Below are 27,173 nucleotides of genomic sequence, written 5' to 3'. Positions count from 1 at the left end.
GCAGGTCTTCCAATCAATGCAGGGATAGTTGAAATCTCCCATGACCAAAGGTGTTTGGCTGTATACTGAGCAACTCTAGCAAGTCCAGGTGGGTACTGTGCTTCTCCTGGTTCACAGTGGAGGTCCTGTAGCCAGCAGTGGTGTGGAAGGGTGTTTTTTCCTATAGTTAATCGAACATGGAGTAGCTCCAGAGAATCGTACTGTTTCACCAGTCTTGAGGTGTATTTGGATTTGATGAATAGGGATGCACCTCCACCTTTGGTTCTTTTAATGCATTTTAGGGTCTGAACGTGTGAAAGACATTGTAGCCTTGTATGGCCAGGGTGCTCTCAGTGGCCTTGAAACAAGTCTCTGTGACTACACAAATATCAGCATCTTCTAAGGTGAGGCGTGCTTCCAGGGAGTGCAGGTTACTGTTTAAGCTCCCAGCATTAAGTAGCACGACCTTGAGTTTGTCTTTAGTGGTCTTCTTTACATCAGACGTTTTGTTGTTTGGACATTGCCTAAAAAGGCACTACAGGCGAGGCAAGTGTCTTTGCCAGTATTCTAAAGCCTTATGGAGACAGAAGAAAGCCATCTCTGCAAAGCAGTGTGGACCGTCAACCATGTCTTCCCAGGCAGATAAACACTGCATCCCCCTGGAGTGCCACCAGAAGCTAAGCCAATTATTGAAATCAATGATTTTTCTGTCTGTATTGTGATATCATCCTCGTTGAAGGTAGAATGCTGCTTAGGGCTAGGGCATACCTGCCTGGGACACATAATCTGAGAGTTTGGTCATGTTTCTCTTCATATAGTCCAGGAAGGTACGTCTCAAGTCATTTACATGATGTACTATGACAGAGTCATAACAGTAATTGTTGCTGAGTGACTTGAGTGAGAGTATGTGATTTGATGGATCCTAACACCTAACAGGCAGCTGACTGTGACCTTTTCCTTGTTCAACCTGGTGAAGGGGACATCTGTGTGTCTCACTATTGAGTTGCCTATAACCAGAACATTTGGTTTTGTCTCAGGAGTTTAATTGCTGAGACACTGATTTGTGTGTTGTTGTGTGTGGTGATGGATTCTGTTTGTGTACCAGTATGTGCATACATGCGCTTGGGAGGTCTCTGGTCTTTTGGTAGGCTCTAAGTGAGTACCTCCACATATGTGGGTTTCTGTGTCTTGACTTTCTCTTTTGAGAGAGGGAAGGTGTGTGTGCTGACAACCTGTTGTATGTCTTGTTTGTTGTATTCTGACAGGACTGATTCTAATTTCACAGTACAGTTACATCTCTCACATTCTGTATTTGTTTGCTTTAGAAGCAAGTGGTTGTCAGTGTACATGAGGCAATCGCTACATTGCCTCAGGATGCCCATGTCAATCAGGTTGTCTGGAGAAATGGTGGGAAATTGTCTATCCATTATGGCAGGTATATATTATATATTACAGTGACTTGTGGTGATGGGTAGGGTGGACCCAGATTTGCCTGTAAGTCCAACAGGGACAGCTATCCTGTGGACATCTAATTGTGGAAGACTACACCAATGCCTTAGAAAGTGCAGCTTGGTTGCTCGTTTGGTGGCAATACACAACTGAGTTTCTCACAGGGAAGCAGTGGAGCTAAGAAGGGTAAACTAACAGGTATCAAGAGGAAATTTTTGTTTCTAAGAGTTTGTGTCTATACACAGCAGTGCTAAACCCCATTGCATGGTGCACAACTATGGGCAAATGTAGTGCTTAAGTACAAACAAAATTAAACAGTTGCAACACTAACTAGCCAGTGGAAGAGCCCAAAACCGAGCCTTTTACCAACAATCCCTAACTTAGACATGTCCTGGGCTGCACACTTCTGCCATAAAGGTGCAGGAGGGCCTTCTTAATGGAGGATTGGTTTTAGTGTTCAATATATCCAAACAGTTTAGATTCAGCAGATCCGAATCTAGCCTATGCGGTAAGACACAGAAGTACTAGGATTTCAAAGTACAGAAAATAACACTCAAAGCAGCAACAACAGTAACAAATGGAACAGCGATAAAGCAGAACACAGTTCAAAAAGTGCAATTCAAGCTTTAAGTATACTTATTTTTTGTAGATCTCAGAGGATGCCTCTAATTTAGCTTAGATTCACTCCAGGTCTCTGGCGGAGCAGCTCCACCAACCTGAATGCAAAACCACATAAATGTGGTGGTTAAGTGCAAATGAAATTAAACAGTTGTTAACACTAACTAGTCAAGGGGAGAGCCCAAAACTCACCCTTTTTCCAACAGTCCCCAAATCCGATGTGCCCTGACCTGCACACTTCTGTCACAAGGGTGCAGGAGGACCTTCTTAATGTAAAATGGCTTATTTTAGTGCTCAATAAATACCAAAGTGTCTAGATTCAGCAGACCTGAATCTAGCCTATGCTATGAAATACAGAAGTACTTCAAAGTGCAGAAAACAAGTCAAACCAGCAACAACAGCAAAAAAATGGAACAGCAATAAAGCAGAACACAGTTCAAAAAGTGCAATGTAAGCTTTAAATATACTTATTTTTTGCAGATCACAGTGGATGCCTCTTTTTTTTTTTTAGCTTAGATTCACTCCACGTCTCTGGCTAAGTCACCAAACTCGGAGAAAATATATATATATATATATATATATATATATATATATATATATATATATATATATATATATATCAAGAAATCCGAAGTTCCCAAAGTATGTATAAACCAGTCCCTTAACAAAAATGTATAGGAAGCAGAAACAAAGTCTATGTGAAAACGCTGTTATTTAACTTTTCAGTAAATTGCGTTTCAGTAACAGTTGAAAGCATGTGAGAATGTTCAGTTGCTTACTCAAATATAAATATACTGGTTTCTAAATACCTGTTATTTTCTTTACAGGCATTAAGTATGCCAATGTCCAAAGTGAAAAACAGACCTTAAAACGCTATCGTAGTGTTTTCAGTAGTAGCGTTGTATTAATCTTGCACATATATATGAATTTACAACTTCCCACAAGCTTTTTCAGAGCATTTACAGGAACCAACATCCAAAATAAAACTTGTAGCGTTTGTATGTTAGCTTCCAACAGCTGCATAGAGTACAACCTCCAACTTCCAAGCATATAAAAGTTACACTTTCTTGTAAACTTCTTACCAAACGTTGCAAATAACAGCATACAAAGTAAAACTTGAAGACTTTATTGTGAGCGCTTTCGCGGTGGACTCAACCCCGCTTCATCAGACAAACAGCAAGTGAGGAACACCAAAAGATTTAAAAAGGAAAGGATGTGACATCACAATCCCTTTCCAATTAACAAGCCCAATGGAATGTTAACAATTAGGCAGAGTAATTTAAAATTAAAGTTATACACATCTTTTCCACTGAATCTAGCTGATAAGCCTTGACTTCACTTGCATTAACCAAACATCCTACAATATTAAAACATCTAACTTCATGTGCATTAACCAAACATCCTACAGTATAGAAGCAACATATTAACACTAATAAAATTATAATAGTATAGATAAAAATATATAGGATAAAATATATATAAAAATATGCACATTAACTAAATGAGATTCATGACCAGTGTGGACACATAAAAATATATATATACACCTCTCGAATATGCAAATCTATATACTAAGTTAATATGCAAAAAATATATAAAGTGTGTAACTAAAGTATATACAACAAAAACTAGATGCATGCCTAAAAATTGTGTAAACACTATTGGAATGTATGTATCATAGCAATAGAACTCTAAATAGTTATGTATAAATATATTATGTTATAGAGTATTAGAATAATGTATGCACAGGTGTATGTACATACACCTGGAATATATGTATAAAAACTATTATTGAGACTATATTAAAAAATATGTATAACAGTCTATATCTATCTGTATCTCTAGCATGACTGCATAAAATTCAATGAATGTGTGGTATATTGACTTACAAAGAAACGTGTAAATATTTGTATAAAAAATGAATGTAAATATAAATATAAAAGGATATATGTAGATATGTAACGAATGTGTATATGAATGAATATGATGAATAGTTAATAAACAAAATGAGGAGGATAAGAAACATAATAATAAAAAAGGTGTCCATAATCATATAGGTCTCTTTTTGAGGTATGGCTTAATGGACACAGTGCCATTTAGACCCATGCCTCTATGCGATGCAAGTCTACAGATCCATTCAAGTTCCATTAATTCTGTTTGATTTATTATGTCTCCAATTCTATTACTAGGCTTTATTACATGCAATACTTGGAACAAGAATGTATGCTGTCTTCCCTGTAACAGTGTGTGCTTTGATAATGCACTGTGCTCTTCTCCTCTATTCAAACAATAGATGTGGTCTCTAATCCGTTCTCTGAGCGATCGGTTCGTCTTACCAACATAAAATACGAAACATTGAACACAATGAGCTAAATAGACCACATTCTTAGTTGCACATGTGCTGTCATGTTTCAATACCCACAAATGACCTGTCTCAGGATGTCTATAATAGTGAGATTCATCAATATATTGGCATTGCGGGCATTGACCACATTTTTTCGTATGTTCAAAGCCTGTAATGGGAGTATAATGTTGTGGTTTGTTGTAAAGATGTTGTTTTAATGTTCTCATATTCTTACACACAAATTTGGGTTGGCTGCCTACAATATTACCAACTTTTTCATCTGCCATCAGAATATTCCAATTAGAGGTAAAGGCATCTTGTATTTGTTTCAAATTATTGCTGAATGGAAGTATGATAGAAACTTGATTGTACTCTGTATTAACATTAAGGTTGGAAGAATCAAGAATGTTCGAAAAATATGGTTTTGCAGTAGTCTCTCTGAGTTTGGACATATTTTCATATACAGTGTCTATTTCCATGGTAGTATAGCCTCTGGATATTAGACCTGTTCGTAGCTGACCAAGGTCTTGCTGGAAATCTGAATCAAGGGTGGACAGTCTGGAAACCCTCATGGCTTGCCCTTTGATGATGTTATTAAAAGTCCGTGGATTGTGCATGCTTTGCCTATGTAGGAATGCTGGCTTATAACATTCTTTTCTATGTACCTTTGTATGTATTTGATTATTTGCTTTAAATAGTGTCACATCCAAAAAATCTATTGTAGTATAAGAAAAATTAGTAGTAAATTTTAGAAAATGACTACTTTTGTTAAGGTTGTCAAAGAAAGAGTTATATGAAGCAACCGTTCCCCTCCATAGAAAAAACAAGTCATCTACGAACCTTTTGTAAAAAAGGATCTGTGCATTGGATCTAATGCATGCATTTTCAAATTCTGCCATGACCAAATTTGCGTAACTATTTGCGCAACTTGTTCCCATGGCCACCCCTGTGGTTTGCCTGTAACATGTGTCTTGGAACAAGAAAACATTATTTTCCAAGACTAATTCCATGAGCAGGATCAAAAAGTCTAGTTTCTCCTTTGAATGACTGGTGTGTTGTAATAAGTATCTTCTCAACATGGACAATCCTTCATTGTTAGGAATACAAGTGAAGAGTGATTTAACGTCCATTGTAGCAAATAAGACTTCATCAATCTGAATCGTCCTACTATTATTCAGATAGTTATATAGATCTTGCAAAAAATCACGTGAATCTTTTAAGATACAGGGAGAAGTACCTAGAACATTCTTGAGTTCCTGTTCAAGGTAAATGGATATGGGTTCAGTTACCCACTCTGAGCCGGCTACTATAGGTCTCAATTCAGGTTGGTACAAGTTCTTATGTACCTTCGGTAATCCTGAAATAGTGGGAATTAGGGACTTTCAACAGTCATAAATCTCAATAACTGTTCATTAATGAGGCCCATGTCTTTGCAATCAATTAATTCTGTAGTAATACGATCATGTATTTTAAAAATTGTTTCTTTGTTAATAATCTCATATGCTTCTTGTTGAAGTAGTTCTTGCATCTTGAGACAATAAGTTGTATCCAGTACAACTATGGGACCTCCTTTGTCTGCTGGGCGTATAGTTATTTGGTCGTTGTTCTTCAATTCAGACAAAGCTGCTAGCTCGAGGTTTGTGAGATTACTATTTTTGATGTTAGGCTTTTGAACTGTGAATGTCCCATTGTATATATTATTTTCTACCGCCTTAACAAAGACTTCTACATTATTATTCATTGTTGGAATAAATGTACTTCTTCCACGTAATGAATGATTTTGTATACTATTATCATTAGCAAATAATAATTTCAAAGAAATATTTCGTGCAAATGCTCTTAGAGCTATTATAGCATGACTAAGATCCATATTTGAGGAGGGAATATTTTATCCTATATATTTTTATCTATACTATTATAATTTTATTAGTGTTAATATGTTGCTTCTATACTGTAGGATGTTTGGTTAATGCACATGAAGTTAGATGTTTTAATATTGTAGGATGTTTGGTTAATGCAAGTGAAGTCAAGGCTTATCAGCTAGATTCAGTGGAAAAGATGTGTATAACTTTAATTTTAAATTACTCTGCCTAATCATTAACATTCCATTGGGCTTGTTAATTGGAAAGAGATTGTGATGTCACATCCTTTCCTTTTTAAATCTTTTGGTGTTCCTCACTTGCTGTTTGTCTGATGAAGCGGGGTTGAGTCCACCGCGAAAGCGCTCACAATAAAGTCTTCAAGTTTTACTTTGTATGCTGTTATTTGCAACGTTTGGTAAGAAGTTTACAAGAAAGTGTAACTTTTATATGCTTGGAAGTTGGAGGTTGTACTCTATGCAGCTGTTGGAAGCTAACATACAAACGCTACAAGTTTTATTTTGGATGTTGGTTCCTGTAAATGCTCTGAAAAAGCTTGTGGGAAGTTGTAAATTCATATATATGTGCAAGATTAATACAACGCTACTACTGAAAACACTACGATAGCGTTTTAAGGTCTGTTTTTCACTTTGGACATTGGCATACTTAATGCCTGTAAAGAAAATAACAGGTATTTAGAAACCAGCATATTTATATTTGAGTAAGCAACTGAACATTCTCACATGCTTTCAACTGTTACTGAAACGCAATTTACTGGAAAGTTAAATAACAGCGTTTTCACATAGACTTTGTTTCTGCTTCCTATACATTTTTGTTAAGGGACTGGTTTATACATATATATATATATATATATATATATATATATATATATATATATATATATATATATATACATACATAGGTCTACCTGACAACACCGACAGATTGAAACCCTGACGACGAGAACACCAACAATGGAAGTAACCTGCAGTTCGAAATCCCGACTCTGAAAACACCGACATGAGAAATGAGAACAACTGGGTAAGTATATGATAGTGATGGACTTTAGGGTTAGGGTGCGGGTAAGGTAAGTGTGCGAAAGTGACGGACTTTAGGGTTAGGGTGCGGGTAAGGTAAGTGTGCAACAGTGACGGACCTTAGGGTTAGGGTTAGGGTTAAGGTTAGTGCATAGATAGTTGTCTATGTAAGGTTTAGTGTAGGTTTGTAAGGTTTTTGGTGTGCTTGTGTTGTGTGTGTGTGTTTTTTATGTAGGTATTGGCTAGGTTAATGGGATGTGCGAGTTACATGGGTAATGGGGTTATGGGATGTTGTGGTGTAGTGGGATGTGTGTGATTTGCCGGTACGTTCTTGTTTATGTTTTAGTTATAATAGTTTAGTTTGTGTGTGTAATTTTGTGTTGTAGTGTGTAGGAATGCCTGGTGTGGTTTACGTTGATGTTTCTGTTTTGTGAGTCGGTGGTATGGTGTTCGGTAATATGGACTGTCGGTATTGTGTGATTTTGGTGTCGGCGTTTTGGCTGTCGGGTTTGTGGTGTGTCGGTGTAGTGTAGAGGATCTATATATATATATATATATATATATATATATATATATATATGTTTGGAATCTATACCTGGGATAATAATTTGCCCTTTATCCTGATGCAGTTGTAAAGTAATCTGCCTCTGTTTCATATCAGCCACTATGTAATTTACCAGTGTAGGGTGCATTTTACACTTCTGTAAGCGTACCATAATCCATGAAAGTGGGATGCTGTCAGATACCTTTTTTTGTAATTTATCTGTGCCACACCTAGGTTATGTCTGTTTTTATAGGTATCTATTACTGTTTTGTATAATAATAGACAATATTTTATTACATTCAATTTTCTTTCGTTACCTTTTTGTCCTATACTGCTGTTTCCAATATTTTTTACGTGACTATAAACTCTGTCTGCATCAATTCCAGTAGGCAATTTATGGATGCATATATTGCCAGATGGCAATCTATCGGTCTACAGTTCTCTTAAAGTACAGTAACAGTAAGGTTTGCAATCATTTTAGTAATGAAACAGGCTGGGTGATCGAGAGAAAAATAATTAGGGTGTAACTGTTATCTGAATGCAATAAAAAAACATTTTTGTATCATAATTATATGTACACAGTGTAATTTATTGTATACTTTCAAAAACACTGACCCAGATGACCTAAAGTTAATTAGCAGCACAGCTGGGAGTTAGTTACATTGGTTTGTCCATCGAGTGGATGGTCAGTTGACTGCTCCCACAGAAGCAAAGGCTTTGCATGTTCACAACGGCCACAGTTATAGGACTGAGGGACATGGCTTGGTGATCTCAAGACAGTGACGGTACCTTTTACAGAGGTGTGCGTATGCATATGAACACACACATACGCCTTGAAGACAGAGTAGGATAACCCCACAGTGACGTCTGTGCCCACATCAGCTACAAGACGTGGGGGTTAGGGCCAAAATGAATTACATGCCTGACTCTCACCCATGGGGCAAAGAAGGACCATTCAATAGTGAACCTTGATAGTGAGCAGGCAATGGGGAAAAAATCACTAGGTCAGCAAAACTACATATACAAGAGCACGTCAGAGACATTTCTAGGAGAGCGTGCTAGCCTTATACATTTTTGTGTCTTGCACAAAACATTTTAATGTTGTCTGAAAGCTGATTACTGGGGTATTATGGGAATCCATCCATCCACAACCCCTTTTCCCAATTTTTTAACACATGTCCAGGGTGCCACACTGCTGGGTGGCTAGCCCTGCCGCAGTTGTTATTTTATACCACACACACACACACACACACACACACACACACACACACACACACACACACAAAATCATACCTACAGGCAGTTTAGTGTGTCCAACCCACCTACTGCAAGTCTTTGTAATGTGGGAGGAAACTGGAGCACCCAGAGAAAACCCATGTACACACAGGGAGGACATGCAGACTCTGTTGCATGTATTTTAGTTAATTATTCACAAGAGAAATTATTGTTAGCATTCTTAGCTATTAATTGCTTATTTAACTATTCATCTATTGATGTGAGATTCTTTCAAAATGCTCAATTAATGCAATGGCACTCCTTTTTGGTTGTGGTGACAGTGTCTGCAATGCTTGTTAAAGTTTGAGAAGAAAAATAATAAAATGTTACTTATATACTGCCACTTCCTGTACTTGATGTTGTTCACATATTTCCATGGCATTTGTGTCGGGCTGTCAGTAACCACTTGAGCTAAAGATATGCAATATAAAAGGAAACCTAAGAAAATGAAAGGCTTTCAATTCCAAAACTGACAAGAGCATCCCTAAGTAAGAGCCACACCAAGGAGTCAAAGGCTTTTTAAAATCTATTGAGAGTGGCAACTGCAGGAATGAACTGATTATGCTCCATAATAAACATATTAGGTCCTCGCTACCTTAAACCTTTTACAACAAAGTAGACCCTAAACCAGTGTAAAATAAGAAGGAACAGCCAGCCTTCTATAGGAAGCACTGTGAATATGGTTTGCACTGTATTCTCTGGGTTATTGTCTTTTGCTGTCCTTGCCTTCTGTTTGGCAGAGACATACTGTTTGTTTTAAATTTTACAGCATTATATGAGGCATTCAGTCATACGGCCTTCCTAAGGAGAAGTTATAAGCTCTCCAGGCAGCAGGGCAAGTGCACGACATGGACATTTATCATTTAAAATTAGTATGCAGGTATGGTAAATGTTTACTAATGTGTTGTAACTTCCCGTTTTGTCCTCTCCCTCTCTCCATAGGGTCAGCTGTGATGCAGGATATGCTGCTGCTGTCGCCAGCTGGGCCTGCACAAGCCAATGTACCTGGTGCTGGGTCATCAGTGGTCTTCAGTTCCATCTCTCTGAAGGTCACCCTGTAAAAGGTAACCTGGTGGGTTCACTGGAGACTTTCTGTCCACCAAAAAGAGGGGTGGAGGCTCCTCCTCCCCAGAAAGTGGCCTGCCTTCTTGGGTCACACAGCAACAGGCAGGGCAGTTGGCTGCCACCAAGATAGTAGAAAAACACTGGCAAGATGAATAGAAAAAACTACGAACGCCACACAGACACGCTGGTAACTGGTGAAAAGCTTCTTTATTGCACTCTGGTACCTCGGCCTTCGCCTTCTCAAGGAATACCACCAAGATAGGCCAACAGATGGATGTCCACAATGGGACACTGGTTCGTCTCCTTGTGCAACTAACAGAGTCATATGACTGGCTAGCCCAGACCACTGGGCCTTTAGAGGTGGGGATTGCACATACTTTCAGTCACAGAGGTCAATAATGGCATCTGATTGGGTTCTCCTCCTGGCCAGTCATGCAGGCCCTCATTACCATAAGCTATTCCTCCATTATGATGTTTCTGTTCATTGAGTGTCACACTACACACCCTGTTTGTGGTTCAGTTCCCTCCCCTTCAGCAGCTGTCCACCATTTGTCAGTCTGTTTGCACTCCCTATGCTCCTCATGTACTCCTTGCTACCTTCCCATCTACACTTATAATTCCATAGGTGTATACTAGGCTAACAACCTCTGGGGCCTTTATAAGCCTAGCTGAGCATCCCAAATGTATCCCACAAGTTTATGTGTTGGCCTTTGTAAGTCTAACCACACTTCCCAAATGAATCCCACAGATGTATGTCCTTTAATGGGCACCTGTACCTCAGAAAAATATACCTTTTTTCAAACTCATGCATTTTCCCTTCAACTTCCCCTGCTTGTTCTTGTTCCATTTCTGGCTGTCCTATCTCCTCCTTTGAACTGATTTGGCAATATGCAGTGTTGGCCATCTGTGGACTGCTCACAGTGCCACTGTTGCAGCTCTGCTTACGTGTCTGGATGTGAATATTGTCACACATGCCACCTTATTGTTCATCCCACATCAGTCACATGACCACCCATAATGCAGCCACTGCAGCAGAGTGATGGCTGCCATTAATACAGTTGCAATGACTTATTATGCAGCTTATTCCCTGGTATGCTGGTACTATGTTGGCCACCATACATACCTAATCAGTCAGCTTTGCACTGTGTCACTTTAATTCATCTATACCATTTAGTGTACCAACATGGTGTTACTGATCTTTGAGTATCTCCCAAAGCTTAAATTTGTTGTATATAACAAACTAATAAACCCTCAATATAATGCAGTCACGAAGAACCAAAGCATTTTTGGCTCTAGGAACTCTTACTCAATATGTCTTACTGCCACTGAATCAAAATTTATAAAAGGATGGTTCACATACACAATACGCACAGACACTCAGAGCACAGGGGTGGGAGGATGGCATAATGGTTACGCTGTTTGCTTTATAGACACAAGGTGCAGGGTTTGATTCTCACATGGGATAATTGGCTAGGCTTAAAATTGCCCACAAGGGCAGTTAGCCTAGTACTAACCTATGAACCTATGTATTTACTGATTACCTATTTCAACAATAACAGCAAGATAAAAGGGGTCAGTTAGAACTCACATCCCAGCTAGAACCAAGATATTTAACCACCCCCCTAATATCACCACTGACTTAACACCATTCTACTACCATCATCAGATTTTTAGAAGTCATTTAAATGTTTGCAGTCTAAGTACCATTATTAACTATACTCTCATGTACTGCAAAAGTACTCACCATATTCAATGTCAACAACAGCATAAAAACTAAAACAGACACACATGTTCTTTAAACACTGCTATTTGGCATAAAACATGCAAAACTACTGTCTTATATATGTAAAGTACAGCTATGTAAGTAAACATATCATAACAGTAGATGTTCAAATGATCACTGCTGCTGCAGCCTAAACTATATGAGTTATATCCTGCTAAGGATATAATATATGAACACCAAAGCTTCAGGGCACCTTCCACATACCCAAGCAGTTAGACAGCTTGAGCTGAACTGACTAAGAGACAGGTTTGGGCATCAAGCCCTTCAGAGACTCGGAGGTTAAGCCCTTGCAGGACACTGCTAGGAACAAGAAAAAACAAATGTCCACACCATAAAAAACACATCTAGAGGGATACAACAGTGATAATTCGCACATCTACTGTTACTGTAAGTTTACTAACACAATTGTACTGTGTTCATAAAACTGATCACTGTGGCAGTAACCTTAGCTATATAGGTAGAGTACCAAAGCTTAGAATAACTGGGATTTGGAAGAAGAAGGGTCCAGAAGCCCATGGAGAATGGTTCTAGCAAAGCCTGATCTAGACCTGGAAAAAGAAACTAGCTTGAGTGTTTTGTAAAAGTATGTGCAGAGGATGATGTTGCTGCTTCTATAATACTTCTAGAGTACAACCCTTTCCAACAAGCCACAGATGAAGCCAATGCCTTGGTACAGTGAGCCTTGACCCTGCTGGAATAGTTTTGTTATGGTGGAAATAAAAAAGGTAAAAGCCTTTGACAACTGCATGGAAATAGCGTGCTTTTAAACAGATTGTTCCCTCTTCTTACCTTCATAAGAAATGAACAATTGATCAGACATTCTGAAAGATTTTGTTCTGTCAAGACAGAACTTGAATTGTCTGAGAACATCCACTATATGAATCATCCTTTCTTCCTCATTTTTGGGTTCAAGGAAAAACATAGAGAGATGAATAGTTTGGCTTAAAGTAAACTCGGATACCACTTTAGCTAGAAAAAAGTATTAGTTCTCAAAGAAACCCAGTCTTTGTGAAATTGAGAAGGCTGACCCACCATAAGAGCTTGCTACTCAGACTCTTTCTGAAAAAGATACAGCAATCAGTAAAACTGCTTCCCATGTTAAGAATCTAAAGTTAGCAAGAGTGGGTACAAATGGAGCAAGCATTAGCACCTCTAATAGAAAATTAAGACCCCAAGGAGGAGCCTCCAGTTTTCTTGGGGCCCACTTATGTAAAACACCTTTCAAAAACATTAAGACATGAGAAAACATTGAAAGAGTGGGATCCATGGGCAAACATGTTGAAATAGCTGACAAACGAACCTTGACAGAGGAGAAAGACAGGCAATAGGAAAGTGACTGACACAAATATAAAACCACAGAACAACTAGCCCTGAATGGGTGCAGGTTATGTTTGTGGCACCAACTAGAAAATCCTTTCCATTTGCTTATATATTATTTTCTAGCAACAGGCTTTTTTGCCTCCATTAACACCTGCTGTACATCCTCAGTAAGCAGATGGCTAAAAGGTATTGAGACCCTATCATCCAGGCAGTCAACTGAAGTTGTTTGAGGTCAGGATGTATCAATATCCCCGTTCTTGTGTGAGTAGATCCAGTCTGTGAGGACGCTTATGGTGACTGCCCCTGGCCATTTCCAAAAGAAGGATGAATCATTGTTGCCAGGGCCAAAAGGGAGTCACTACAATGATCTTGGAGATTCATCCTAAATCTTCAGAAGTACCCCGGATATCAGTGGAAAGGGTGAAAAGGCATACAAGAACAATCCTGTCCAAAGAAAAAAAAAAGGCAGCAGACATTTGACAGCTGATAGTTCAGAGAGGAGGCAGAAAGGTCTCTTATAGATTAGGCTAACGACCACAAGGGCCTTTTTCAGCCTAGCCATGCATCCCAAATCTCTGACAAGTTCAGATACCCTTGATAAGTGTAATCATGTCTCGAGGAACTCCCACAGATGGATCAAACATTGGAAGATCCCCTGATCTAGTATCTATTCATGAGGGTCTGCCTTTGCCCTGCTCAGCTTGTCTACCACGCAATTTTGCCCTGACTGAATATAAAATGCCTGTAGAGTGAGACTGTGCTGTAAAGCTATACCCAAGATAACATTGCTAGTCTGCATGGGGGCAAGATATGGATCTCCCCTTGCTTTGTTTATGTACCACATCGATATGGTATTGTCTGCAACTACTTGGAGAGACCCTGGGGACCAAAGGTGATGCAACGAGTTGAATGGCTTGATAGGGGCAAGCATCTATGTTATGGTTATGCACTTGTGTCTGTCTTTGTTGTCACAGACACCTTGCACTTTTATACCCCTTGACACTGCTCTCCAAGCAAAGTTCAAAGCATGTGTGGTGACTGACTGCACTGCAGCCGAAGGGGAGACCTGGATTCAGGGATATTTGATATTGTCACCAAGTGATTTCTCTTCTCTCAAATTCTGGAACTGCAATCTGAAAAAGATAATGGGCACTGGTGCTGGGACCAATAAGACAGCAGGTGTCACCGTTTCTTATGGGCACTGGTGCTGGGACCAATAAGACAGCAGGTATCACTGTTTCTTATGGGCACTGGTGCTGGGACCAATAAGACAGCAGGTATCACTGTTTCATTTTCATGGGGAGTCTTGCCAGACGTATCATGAGAATCATAGATGTCATGAGACCCAGAATTCTAAGATATTCCCTTGCAATGACTGAAGTCTGAGTCATAGATTGCAATATAGATCTACTTTTCCTGTGGAAGAAAAGCTCTTTCAACTGAGGTGCCTAGCAGACATCAAAGGAACACAAGCCTTTGTGATGGAGTCAAAAAAGACTTTTGAATGTCCTCTTGGAATCTCAGCTTGTGTAGGACCTCTCTCACCTAAGTGAGAAATTCTTGACACTTTGAAAAATGAGTCTGCAAAGATGGGCAAGACATCTCTATGTGGAAAAATGTGGACACCCTGTAGCCTGCAATGGGCTATGACAGGGGAATGACACTTTGTGAACAGTCTTGGAGCAGTGAATAGTTGAAAGGGTACGACAGAGAACTGAAAATGTAATCCAGCCTTACAAAACCTTAAGAAATGCCTGAAATCTGGATGAATATGAATGTGATAAGCATCTTTTAAATCTAAAGTTACTGAAAACTCAAATGAAGAAGAAAAGGTAACAGGTTGTGGAATGAAGGCAGTTTGAATCTCGGCACTACCACATACTGGTTTATGAAAGAAAGGTCCAGAACTGGCCTCTGGGCATTTTCTTTCTTTGGCACTAAAAAATGTTTGTGAATATACCTTTTCCCAACTGGGAAGGAAGAATTGTTTCTACTAGCCACAGAGCCGAATGTAGTGTAAGACAGTAGGGAACAGAGGGGTTTGGTATAGAAGACATGGAATAATTCCCTGAAAAGGAGGGATTTTTTCCCACTGCCATCTACAACCTTTCAGAATCAGCCTCAGAACTCATTTGTCTGAAACGCTCTGTTGCCAAAGAACGAAATGGAGATTCCGACTTTCTGGAAGGGATAAGGGACTACCAAGGTGGCAGTAGGGAGGACAATGTCTCTTACATAGTCATTATGACTTTTTTGACTGTCGTGTGTTCTGGAGGGGGTGCTGCTTTCCTTTTGTAACCTCCCTGCTATTGTTTCATGAACTTCTACTTACCAGCATTGTGCTGAGCTGGTTCATTTTGCGTCTTGCCAAGATTGGATTAGGAAGGGGAACATCTCTTGGAAATTTTTAAGAAGGAAGACTGAACATTGGAGAGATTTCCTGTATCAGCTTGCATCTCTCATCACATTTTTTAGCTCTGCAGTAAAAAGTCCAAAAAGTAAGTCTCTTTCCAAAGGAGAATTTAAAGTCTCATTTTTACATCTCCGAGGAAGTTCTGAGAATGTAGCCAGGCAAACGTCCTCAACACAACAACAGTGGAAACAGCCCTGGATGCAGTATCTACAGGTTATATACACACACTTTAAACAATGAGCAGTGACTTGAGAAATGGAAAAAACTTTAAACACAAAGCAGATGTTTCCTCACAGGAAGGAAGTGTAAATGAAATACTACTCATACTTTCACAGTTAAAATAAATGTTAATATATAAGTCAGACAATTCAAAATTCTAAAAATTACAGTAACAGAAGCATACACTTTCCCCCCAAAATTATCAGTTGTTTAATCATCCTTATCTGAATGGGAAGCATTAGAATTAACTAAATGCTGAATTAACTGAGGCTATAGCTCCGGGATAAGGTTTGAGATAAGCATATAAAAAATTGGAAAGACTGAAGAACTTTGTGCATTCTATCTGCTTTTTTTTTGGTGCAGCAGGCTGGCTGTCAGGAAAACCACTGGCTGTGACAAACACACTCACCAATGCTAACTGCACTGGGGGTTTAGAAGGGGTAGGATTTTTAGCAGTAGAGTCCTTAATACCCTTGGGACCCTGAGAAATGGTTTCAGGATATGCAATAGGATTTTTGAAAAGGAATTTGTGGGAGTCAGGAACCCTGTAGTATCTGTCTGGCTTACAAGAAACCGGAGGCAGAGAATCAGGAGCCATACTAGATCCTAAAAAAAACATCATCAGCAATGTCTAGAACAGTAGGTATAGCCAAAGGCCTATGCTGAGGAAGAAGACGAAAATACCTAAGTCTCTTTTTAGATTCAGAAAAATCCTGACTTTCCCAGTGGAAATGCTCCCTTGAGGTATGTAAAGTTTTCCCAAAAGAAAAATCCTCAGGGAGAGAAGCAGAAGGAATGGAATCTTCTGCAGCAGAGTCCTCATAAGTAGGTGTAGACAAAACCTGTTCATTAGAAGAGTTAGAAGAAATAGAATCCTGTTCAGAAGATTCATAATCAATGTTTTGCCTAGGCCTCTTAGAAGGAGGGGGTTGGCTACCCCTGATCAGAGTAATTAAATCTTCAGCTATTTTGATAATTTGTTTTTTAAGCATCAATTTAGATTTTGGCCTTAGTTTTGAAGATGGCGTTGGTCTAATATACAAATCTGTAGGCCTGAAAACACCCTCAGAAGCCGGTGTCTGCACAGCGGCTCTGGACCCATCTAAGGTAGAGACATCTGCGGGTTCCATAACTGAAGCATCTCGCTGCATACTGGACTACCAATGGGTCTCAGTAGAGGCCTATGAATCAGAAGTAGCAGGTATCAGGGGCTGCAAAAGCACCTCACTGAGTACCGGCGAACTGGCTTAGGAGAAGCATCGTCGTCAGTTTTGGACCTCGACGGCCTGTCTCTGTCTTTTTCTTTGCATTGATTAAATTTAGCACAAAACCGACAGCAAGGTACGTTGTGGTCAGGGCCTAGGCAAGGAATACAGTACAAATGAAAATCCTTATGAGGTATTTGCTTCCCACAAGTAATGCAATTATTAACTTTTACTGACATCGGCAAGGAGCAAGAAAAAGTTTCCCCAACAGAGTACTTAGCTTTTAATTAAAGACTTCAGTTCTGAAACTCGAAAACGAAAATTTCAGGAGTCGGCTGACCGGCACTTGCAAACTGCTTCTGCTTTGGGCACTGCGTGGCAAGAAAGACTGATGTAATGGCGTCAGCTGCATGTTTTATACCCCTGACGACCTGACATCATGGAAGAAGGGACAGCAACCGATGCAGGACCCAAGACTGTGTTAATCAGGCCGACTGAGGGCAACCTGCCAGCAGATTACCCAAATGTAATGACTGCAACAGTGAAACACAAAGAACATCCACAGGCTGTGACAAACACATTCACCAATGCTAACTGTACTGGGGGTTTGGGTGAAGGTCCTATGAATTCTAGTTGTAACAGCACAAATTATTTTTTGAGGGGTTGAGACAGCCGTGTTCTCCCACTGCAAACAGACACATTCTGGAAATAGTTTCAGGGAATGAAAATCCCTCACTGGGAGATTCAGATAACTTGCTCTCCACTGAGTCTGAATCAGAAATCTGAGGAGAAAATCTGCATCTGTCCCTTCACATTCCTCTACAGATTCAGTTTCTTGAATTTCTTCAGGAACAGTGGAATCCCTTTTTCTTTTATCAGAAACCACCTTGCAAGAAGGGTCAATAGCCTACATAAGACCCTGACCCAGAATTAACTAATCCTGTCCAGTGGAACTGGTACAGAAATAAATAAATGTTTAGTTGTCTGTTTCTTTTTGGGCAGCCACGGTGGTGCAGTGGTTAGCTTTGTCACCTGACAGCAAGAGGTTCTCCAGTTCGATTCTCAGCTGGGGTGCCTTCTGTGCGGAGTCTGCATGTCCTCCCTGTGGTCATGTAGGTTTCCTCTGGGTGCTCCGGTTTCCTCCCACATCCCCAAAACATGCAGTAGTTGGACTGGACACTCTAAATTGGCCCTAGCTGTGAGTGTGTGTGTGTGCACCTTCTGTGGAAGGCTGGGTGCCTGGCTGGCAACTCGACACTGTAAAACTTCATGCCAATCATGAGAGGACAGATGATCCGCTGTCGCTACCCCTAACCAGGGAAAGCTGAAAGAAGAAGAAATCTGTTTCTTTTTGACAGGAAGGTTGGGACAAACAAATTTATTACTGACAGCTACAGTTTCTCCAGGGTTGGGCACAGCATTCTGACTAAGCAGGGGCACTTTCCCTGCCCCTTTTCCCAAGACCAACAAGAGTGACTCGCCCTTGTCCATTGAAGGGACCCCAGCAGCCATACCGGACATGGCTAACCCCTGGTCCACATTAGCTGTATGGACAACACCAGAATGAACTGGAGAAAAAGATGACTGATCTAAGGAAACAGCTTTGACCACAGTAGAATCATCTCCATATGGCTGAGGCAAATTGCAAGTCTGTTGTGGTGGCAAGGGATGTTTGGTTAACTTTTTCATTTTGTGGCTGAAAGGACAGTGTGAAAATTAAAGTTTTCTCTATGAGTAAGCTGAGAATGGTGCTTCTTTCCCAGGGAAGTTAAGCAGCACAAGCAGGTAAAATATGAAAAATATGTAAAAGAAACTTTTTCCACAAAAAAAAATACAGTAAAAAGCACTCAGATGCACATTGCCAGCCTCAAAGTAGAATTTGAACACAGCTTCTCCACAGTAAAAAGTAGTTTTAAAATGTTTGGAAGAACTTTTAACTGTCAGAAATAAAACTGTGCTACCATTTAAAAGTACAGTAAAGTCACATGACAGTCATCAAAACACAATCATACCTTAAAAATACTTTCCTAAACAGGAAAGTAAATTTAAACAATGAATATAAAATGTGGAAGTTTTTTCTCAAAAGGGATCTTATCTGTACAAAAATGGAACAGCACACGGCAACTGTCAATGTTGGAAGTCTGCAAAGGAAAGATCTCTTTGGTGGTAGGAAAGCTCTGAAGGGCTTGGTGTTCAGACCTGTCCTTTAGTCAGCTCAGCTTGAGTTATCTAACAGTTTGGGTGCATGGAAGGTGCCCTGAAGCTTTGGAACCTTTCCAGTTGTTATACCCTTAGCAGGATATAATCTACACAGCTAAAGCTACTGCAGCAGTGAACAATACGATGAACAATTGGTGATTTTTATGTGCAGCCAATTTGGGACCAAAATGCAGAACACATTTTTCATGTATAAATTAATTTTAAAATAATAGATGCTACCAGGATACTGTGAGAATACAAGTGGTCCTGCATGGAAATCTCTATAAAATGAGTAATGTTTCAAACTTTTTGCTAATGTGTAAAACTAGACATTAAAAGTCACTTTTCAACATTTCTTAAACAACCTAATGTGAGTAACTTTTCCTGTATTTTACATTTGCTGTTTTTCCAAACATAGATTATGCAAGTGCAAACAAGTAGGATAAACAGAATCAAATAAGTGGGATACATGGAATATTTCCATGGCTGGTGTTAGATATGAACAATACCTTGACCATTCTGCCATGGAAACTCATTTTGTGACTTGTAGTTTCATTGTTCATCACAAAACATGTTCCTACACCTAGAGTGAAAAATGTTATATATATCTATCTAACAAATGAGCCGAACATATTCCATGCACTGGCTGGTAGCAGTTCACCTACTGGAAATATCCAGTGCTTATGTTTGTAACACAAAACAATTCATACCCAAATAGAGACAGATACAGTTGTCTGTGATTAGGGTCTATATCAGATCATCGAAACGGCTCATTATCGAATGCCATAATGTTGAACTGCAAAACCCGAACCCTACCAATATCGAAACCTCAAAACAGCGAATTTTTTCCCTGGGAAAAAATTTGCTGTTCCAAGAAACCCACACACACCACAAGCACACTAAAAAGCAGCAATCCACACACATACATTTAAAAGTTACATCTAACCCTACACTACACTGCACATACACTGCTATCTATCCACTTACCTTAACCCAGACCCTAACCCTAAGGTCCGTCACTATCGCACACTCACCTCACCCACGCCCTAACCCGTCCCTAACCCCAAATTCTCACTATCACACACTCACCCAATCTGCGCCCTAACCCAAACGTCCGCACAATCACACACTTACCTTAACCCAACCCGTAACTTTCCGCCACATCGTTGAAAACAGCAAAGCCACAACAACGGCCAACCAAATTCTTTCCCTAGGAATGAATTTGGTTTTGTGCAGCTTTGCTGTTTTCAGCATTAGCGATATTGGGTTCAATATTAGATCATTCAAAATTCTGCCGTTTCGATGATCTAATATAGACCCCTGTGATTATACAGTGATACTAATTAAATGTTCTGTTTTCTGGCAATGAAAACATTTACATTTGTATCATTTGCTTTAACAAGATGAAATAAGGCAGTAAGAGTCAAATTAAGCTGTTACAGTTAGACTTATTTTCAACACTTACTAAATGAAAGTAACTCAAGGGCATACATAAATACACAAAAACATGTAAAACAAAAAACTTTGCACAATGGCTCAAACCCCCAGTAAAGAACCACATAATCATTTTAGCACTTTTGTTCCTTTTTAATAAAGTGGAACTTCATCAGAAAAGAAGAAGTTCCACTTTATTAAAAAGGAATGAAAGTGCTAAAACGATTGTGTGGGTTTTTTACCCGGGAATTGAGCCATTGTTCTAAGTTTAGTGTTCTTTGCCTAGTGGTTTTAAGTGATACATAAACATGTTTCATTTTGTGCCCAAAGCTTTGTGATGATGGTACCTGGTGTTGAAACAACGTAACTAGCTCTGTTATTCACTGCTTCTACAGTGTTGGCCAACTTAATAGAAATGTTGACAAATAATGGAAATTTCTTAGTTTCTTTACTGATTTTCAGTTTGGCTTTTTCAGAAATTCACAAAATCATTTCAGTTTGGTAATTCTTTAAGAAAAAGCTGCTTAGCATGAAATTACTACATGTTACTTACCTACTTAAAGAGAAATGATCTCATAATGACGCAGCTTCATAGTCTTAAAAATGGGTAAACTGGCTGACTTAACACCGCAAAAGAGTGCAAAAGTTGAAATTCTGCTCAAAGAAGGAGTTCCTGGATCAGAAATCACCAAGAAGGTCGGAGTTAATCAGCCGTCTCTCAGCCAAATTCGGAAGAAACTGAATACGGGTGAAGGATTGTTGCCCAAACTTCTGTCAGATGTGGTCGCAGAAGGTCCACAACTCCTCGGGATAATTCATATTTGATCACAGAAAGTGATCACAGTAAGAATCACAAGGCATCCAGTAGACATCTGCAGGGTATGCTAGAACAACAGGGTGTTACAGTGAGTTCCAGAACTGTTCAACGGAGACAGCGGACGCTGGACTTTGAGCTTGCAGACCTGTGAAGAAACAAAGATTGTCCAACCAAAAGAAGGCAAAAGGACTGCACTAGGTGAAAGTTTCAAAACTGGTCAGAAGGAGACTGGGAACGGGTTGTTTTCAGTGACGAGAGCATAATACAATTTTTGGATCAGCATGTACAATATGTCAGATGATAATCTGGTTAGCAGATGAGGGATGACTGTATCGTTCAGCGCGTCAAGCTCCCCACTCAAGGAATGGGTGGTGGGGAACATTATGGGCGTCTTCAGAACAGGTTGCCTTTACACTGTTCAGGGAAACATGAAGCAGGAACAGTACAGAACCACACTACAGCAATATCTGCTCCCTCAGCTGTGTGACTGGGCAAAGATGAAGGGTTTTACCGAGACAGGGGACTTGATCTTCATTCATGATGATGCCCCGTGTCACAAAGGTCAACAAGTGACAAGTTTCCTTGAGGTCCACGGTATTAAAGTGCTACCATGGCCAGATAGCCCAGATATAAATCCAATAGAGAACTTGTGGGCTATTCTGAAGTCAGACATGAAGAAAAAGACCACAACCAACAAGTAGCAACTGAATGAAGAATTAATTTCAGCTTGGGCATGCAATGCTTCTATGACTGAACATTGCCGTGAACTTGTTTGTTCTATACCTCAAATCCTTGATAATGGCCAAAGGCCAAAACTGCACACCTCAGTAATATGGTAAAACATTTTTTTTCAATATGGCATTCTGTGGTCAAAGAAAATCTAACTGCTGTTCAAATCTGCTAGGATATTCAAACAGGAGTGGATATGAAGAGCTTGATTAGATATGCCTAGAGATGAGGCATGTTCTCATTATCACAGCAAGTCTGCAAATTAATTCTATGTTAGCTCAGAGAGCATAACTCCACAGTAATGCCTCAGATGACTTGAAGAATAGCTGGTTGTGGTACCTGTTGGAAAAATAAGATTAAAGGCACTGTCAATGTTTCTTTCATGATGATGTGGATTTTTACTGGAATATTAACCAGTTGTATTAGTAACAATTGGCAACTGCTGAACCCACCATTTAAATGTTTTGACAAGAGAAGGAATGTAAGATGAAACAGCTCTCCAAAGCATCTTGATTCTGACCTCAAGGCTTTGTAAAGAACCAGGGGAATTTCCATATATGGATTGTGGCATTTGGTACTATAAAAATGGCTGAAGACATGAACTCCAGAGCCCAAGGAAATATTCTGTTTGGCAATACTGGTGTGAAGATAGTCCATTGAAAGCACTGCAATGTATTCTTACATTTTATAGGGAAAAAAATCATTTCAGTGAGACTGAATCGAGGGTGATAACCAAGAAAAGCTTTCTTGGAAGGATTACAAAATTTACCTTTTTAAGCTGACAGTTAAGCCTAAAATGCTGGAAAACAACTCTTGAATACAGTCTGACTACATGACACAAGGGTAAAGGTAATCTTTCTGATTCTGAGATAAGCAGACACTGGAACTAACCTGAACAAGTAAAAGGGTCAAACAGCAAAATGGTGAACTAGAAATGCTAACTACCTACACTGAATCTTAAGAATTTCTTGCGGGATTTTTTTTATGGGAATATGCTGATATGTATCCTAGACATTTTGGAAAACAATCCAGCCCCCTGGAGTGACAGTGTAAGCCAAGACTAAAAAGTCAACATTCTGAGTGTGGGTTTTATCCAGCAGCATTGGTTTCCCTCAACTTTCTGTGTGTGTGTGTGAATCTTTAGTAGAAGTTGCAGACACACACAATATTGTGGGTGACTAAATAACTCTTCTGGCTAGCACTAAAGAAAAACAAAATTGTAAATACATAATTTTTCAAACAAGGCACAATATTCATCACAATACATCTAGACCCACACATTTTCTGGGGAAAACAAGGCCACCAGATCCCCAGCTGTATAAAGTGACTTCTGCCCCGAACCCCGTCTAGTCTAAAACTGGTTCTGCTCAGATGTGTGCACACAATGTCACTATAACTTTTATTGGACTGGGGACAGTCTGGTCAACATTTCTTTAACTTTCATCACTACCAAACCTCAGAGGTAAACCAAGAGTATTGTCTAAGGGTGGTATACTGTCTTGGACAAAATAGTGCAATACATTATTGTGATCATTATTTTTCACATTCTGAAGTTCAAACATTGGACATGCCTATATGGCTTTCTTTAGGAGGTAAGGGTAAGAAATCATACTGTGTGTGTGTGTGTGTGTGTGTGTGTGTAAGTGTTTATACACACACACACAGACAGACAGACACACACACACACACACAAACCTGACAGCAACTAGTTGAATACATTACTGTGGCCATTTATTCTTCCATTTTCCTCTGAGTCTAACATCAGAGGGGTACAGAGAAGGTGTATATGCTTTTGAAGGATGAAGTGAGGAGGCATGATGTATTTTCATATGGCAGCAACAACTTGAAACACATCAGGAAATGCATCCTCTAGTTGCAAAAACGATGAAGCAATCCCAAACAAAATGCAAAAATCAAACCAATGTGTTCCACGGCAAGGTAGTCCTTTATTAAAAATCCACAAAGTAAAATAAATGCTAAAAGCACCTCAGACTAAGCGCTTTCGCCTGTTCTTATTGAGGCATCACCAGAGTCATGCAGGTACTAACATTATTCACTTTTAAATAGAAAGTTTATGCTGACATTATATCCGGTGTGTAATGCTAGTTAACAAAGTGAACTAAAATGCAAATATTAAAATGCATATATAAAAACTGCACTGAAAAGAAGCTGAGACAGTGTAATGGCTCCACATGCATGTGTCCACGGGTTCAAGCACCACACCTGTCCACAAGCAATAAATAAATAACTTATTACAATCTCTGCAATGTTGTAACACTTATACATATTCGTATAAAACATATAAAATATAAACACATCAAAATGTTAATAACTGAACTTGTTTTAAAACCTATATTACTAAAATGATTAATAATGAGAGATTGCATTGCTTGTACACAAATTTTTATACATATATAATTCTAGATACAATTAGTTTTCCTTTTCAGAATACTGGTCACAAAAATGATATAATTTATGCCTGGTCTAGCTTTGGCATTTAATCTCAATTGCCATTCTGTTTCCTTAACTTTTACGTCCAACTCTGGGTCTCCCCCTCTATTATTGATTAGCACTATGTCATTCAAATGAACTTTTTGAAATTAACACATTCAAGAGTATGTGTGTATAAAGCACTATTTAGCTTTCCATTCCTGATGTCCCTATTATGTTCCATAATCCTGTTGTGCAACTTCTTGACTGTCTTGCCTAAATAAAATGCAGGACAAGAGATACATGTATCAATGTAAACAACAAAATTTGTGTTGACATTGCAATGACCAAGGCACTGCAGCTTCCTGTCATATGAATCAATTTGGACATATGGTCCATCATTAATGAATCTGCAAGTTGAACAAAAGCCACATTTGTACATTTTGGATGTAAAATTAATCTTAAGCATGTTTTTGTCCCTTTCTAAAATTTCTTTGATATTTTTACCCCTGCTATAAACAATTGTGGGTTCTGAACCTAATTTACTTTTAAACTCAACATCAAACAAACCACTCCAGATTTTTTTCATACTCCGTTTCAACTCGGGGGCATCTTGATTAAATGGTACTACCATGACATCATTCTTTAAAGTGTCAACTTGATTTGCATTTGCGTTACTCTGCTCACCCTTTAGGATGGGAATAAACCTGGTGGCTCGGTTTTTGATTATCTCCTTCCTGCTTGCCAACAAGAGTTTAATGGGATAACCCCCATCCTTGAACATCCCTATTAATGTAAAAAGTTCTTCATCAAATTTCATATTGTCGCTGACTAATCTGGATAATCTAACCATCTGGCCATTTACTATACTTCTATGTTGATGCTCGGGATAGCAACTATCATAGTGTAGCAGCATGGTGATGTATGTCTTTTTTCTAAAGATGTTGGAAGACAGTTCCCCAGTAATGATGTCTTTGGTTAATAAATTTCAAGAACTGGGTAATGCTGTTAACATATTCCAGAAATTCCAACACATCAGCCTGTGTCCCACTCCAAACCATCAGTATGTCATCCAGAAACCTATAATAGACACAAATTTTTGATATAAAAGGGGATGAGAAAATATTCCTCTTTTCCCATTCAGCCAGGAACAAATTTGCAAATGCTGGAGTGCATTCCCGCTCCCATGGCTATCCCAGATTTTTGGCAAAAATATTCCCCTTCAAATACTAAGAAGTTGTTCTTAAGCACTACTTCTAGTAAAATCTGATAGTAAATTGACTCTAGTTTGATTAAAATGCCCAATTTGTATTAAGCCTTCTACAAAACATTCCAAGCCAATATCATGGGGTATCATCATGAATAAGTTCACAACATCAATGGCCACAAGTAAATCTTGTCTACCCGTGTGGTTCTTAATAATTCAAGAGAGCGCCATGAATCTCTTAAAATGTGTTTGATGTCACTCACTACTGTCTTGGAAAAATGATCGACAAAGGCTGCTAATGGCTCAGTCTTTGAAATGTGTGTAGCTATGATTGGCCTGAAAGGGAAATTGTTGATGTTTTTGTGTATTTTAGATATTCCAGATATAACCAGAATAGCACAGTTGTGTACACTTACCATAAATGTAGATGTTCGAGTGTATTCACTGTTGCAGTCATTACATTTGGGTAATCAGCTGGCAGGTTGGCCTCAATCGGCCTGAATAACAAAGTCTTGGGTCCTGCATCAGTTGCTATCTCCTCTTCCATGACGTCACGTCATCAGGGGTATAAAACATGCAGCCAACGCCATTTTATTCAGTTTTTCTTGCCCCAGATGTCAGGTTTCCCACAAATGGGGAGCAAAAATATGTATACAAGTAAACAGTAAATATATAAATGCACTTTTAGAAACATAAACTTTACCTTCAACTAAAAGCAAATACACCACAAAGGCTTTTGAGTATAGTGAAGGAAAGAAAAAGGTATAGAAAGGGGGATGGCGGGTGGGTAACCCAGACTGCAACAGTGAATAAACTCAAACATCTACATTTATGGTAAGTGTACACAACTGTACTATGTTCTTCGGGTTTCACTGTTGCAGTCATTACATTTGGATAGAACCCCAAAGCGATGGATGGGAGGATGGAACTAAACAACATTAGGAGCGGCTATAAGACCCTGCAGAACTGCAGTGGCAAAGCCTGCCCTGGATTTGGAGAAGAGAGGCAAATGGTAATGCTTTGTGAAGGTATGAACAGAGCTCCAAGTAGCAGCTTCTAGGATGTCTTTGGTTGGAACCCCTCTGAGAAAAGCTGCTGAAGTAGAGGCAGCCCTGGTGGAATGTGATCTGATCCCCTTGGGCACAGGTTTACCATGGTGCAAGTAGCAGAAATGAATTCAGTGGCTTATCCACTTACAAATGTTCTGCTTTGATATAGCCTTCCCCTCTGACCCTGCAGCAAATGCT

The 27,173-nt window shown here is 39.3% G+C and overlaps 1 protein-coding gene across 3 annotated transcripts in view; it reads right to left on the bottom strand.

Annotated features, from left to right (window-relative positions):
- The window catches only part of WASF1 (WASP family member 1), a 1,915,084-nt gene that overhangs the window by 652,884 nt on the left and 1,235,027 nt on the right, over positions 1-27,173 (bottom strand). The window lies entirely within an intron of this gene.

Source organism: Protopterus annectens, chromosome 1.part0 (genome assembly GCF_019279795.1).
Source record: "Protopterus annectens isolate FY-2018-M chromosome 1.part0, PAN1.0, whole genome shotgun sequence".
NCBI lineage: Eukaryota > Metazoa > Chordata > Ceratodontiformes > Protopteridae > Protopterus > Protopterus annectens.
Note: the sequence above shows the minus strand (reverse complement) of the source record. Positions and strands in the feature narration are given on the sequence as shown.